Consider the following 2,393-nt stretch of genomic DNA (forward strand, 5'->3'; position numbering starts at 1 on the left):
TATAAGGTTTGTTCGAGTTGCTTGTACTTTTCACACTTTTACACCTAATGTCCGTTGCACACTAGTCAGGGTTGGGCAATTTGGCGCCGCGAATGGTTTCTTACGTTTTTTACGTATGAAACGTATGAAACGTATATTATATATATCAAAATTCTAAGTCCCGATTTACAATAAATGTAGTAAGCTTTAAGCCGTAAAAAATTGACCAATCATAGTCGAGTATTCTTCTCATATTTGACTAATAGCGAATTCGGTTGCTTGCACTAGTGTGCACTGAGTGCGCACTAAGGCTTGTTCATAGTATGTTATTATATTTAAAGATTGTCTTAAATAATTCTCAAATAAATTCTCAAATATTTTTAACCATAATATGATATGTATAACATCCGTACGAATCATTTTATTAGTTAAAATGTTTTTAAATATGTATTTAAGACACGATCTTAAATATAAGAATGTACTGTAAACAAGCCTTAATGCGCACTCAGTGCGCACTAGTGCAAGCTACCAAATTCGCTATCAGTCAAATTGACTGTGATCAATTTCTTATGGCTTAAAGCTTACTACACCTATTGTAGATCTGGCCTTATTCCGTCTTATGTCGTTAAAAGCGAAATTCTAACCTAATAAATAATCGAATAAGTTATGTTATATAAATAAAGTGTTTCAAAAATAATATACGAATAATATATGAATGAAATATACGAATAATATACGAAAAAATAATATAAGTAAGTAACTATTACAGCTCATAAATCCAAATAAATTGTTAGATATTGACAATTTCTTTCTATTCTTTTAGATTTTATAATGAGCGCGGATAAAATGAAACAAGCCAAATACGAGTTGAAACGTTCTCATCTTAATTCAGATGAATTAATTAATTTAGCTTTGGCAAAATTTTTCTTTGGCTGCAACATATCTTTTAATGTTGTTGAGTCCAATTTGTTTAAGGAGTTTATAAAACTCCTAAATCCAGATTACCAAATTCCATCAAGAAAAAAGCTTTCAAATCAATTGCTAGATAAAGTTCACAGTGAAATAACATCTGCAGCTGTGAAAGAACATGAAACACTAGGTGTACTGTTAATCGATGGTTGGAAGAATTCTGCTGCTAATAGCAAACTAGTTGCGCATGCGCAGTTTCGTCTTTCGATCCGACGACACCAGGGGGTTGATTGTAAGTTTGTTCTTTCGACCTGAACTGGCTGCACTAGTTCACGAAGTTTGCACTAATGCGTTCTTTCGATCAGAACATTGCAAGAAAATGTGTTCTTTCGAACAGTGCAGGCTGAACTAGTGCAGCGAGTTCAGTGAACTGACTGCCCTAGATCTGGAGGTAGAGCAAGCAGTGCAGGGCAGCTAACCGAAAAAATTTAAATTTGTATCTATAACCTGTAAAATCGGTATACCTAGTTGACATTACGTAGAAGAAATAATCCGACGACGGAATCTATAAACAGTAAGTAAATACTTAAATATATAATAAATATATAATGTAGATAAATATATAATAAATATATAATGTAGAATGACATAAAAGAAGTATTTAGAATGTTATCCAAACAGCACAAAATATCCGAAAGACATCCTGGGAAGGCTCTTGGACGTTTTTTCGGAGAGATTTGTTGTATGGATATCCAACACAAAACAGTTTTTAAAAGAAATAGGATTGTTCAACAAAACATAAAATGCTATAAGTGCGAAAACATGACTATAAATTGATCTATGTTATTTAATCCAGCCATGTTGTCCGCTATCTTACACTGCTCTAACTTGCTCTTACCCGTTCTTTTCAGACCCATATGTATCTTTGCACTGGTCTGCACTATCTTGAACTTTCTTCAACTAGTACAGTTTCAGTGCAGCCCTAGGTCAGGTCGAAAGAACAAACCTCTTGCCGCGCGGCAAGACGCGACGCGGTAGCCAATCAATCTGTCGCTTTTCCGGAAAGAGTATATATACATCTTCTGCCGCGAGGAAAAAGTTGAACTTGATCTAATGGCTCCTGCACACAGAACGCGGTTATGCTTGCCGCGCGGCGGAAGTCCGCGCTACAGCCAATCAATATGTTGTTTTTCCGTAAAAGCTAGAAGGTTATTACAGAAAGCAGCATATTGATTGGCTGTCGCGCGAACTTCCGCCACGCGGCAAGCATTAAGCTGGTAGCACATAGAAAAACTTAAGCAGTAAAATGTAAACCGTAAGCAAATTGACCAATCACAGTCATTGATTCTTCTTACGGTCCAAGAATCAACGACTGTGATTCTTGGACTTGTGTCAATTTGCTTACTGCTTACGTCTTCCTGCTTAAGTTTTCCTATGTGCCACGGCCCTTACTGCATCCTGTGTGCAGGAGCCATAACTTTTGCCATGCGGTATAGTTATTTCTA

The sequence above is a fragment of the Odontomachus brunneus genome, unplaced genomic scaffold (assembly GCF_010583005.1).
Source record: "Odontomachus brunneus isolate Ranch 3 - 2012 unplaced genomic scaffold, Obru_v1 Obru_scaffold_048, whole genome shotgun sequence".
In the NCBI taxonomy this organism is placed as follows: Eukaryota; Metazoa; Arthropoda; class Insecta; order Hymenoptera; family Formicidae; genus Odontomachus; species Odontomachus brunneus.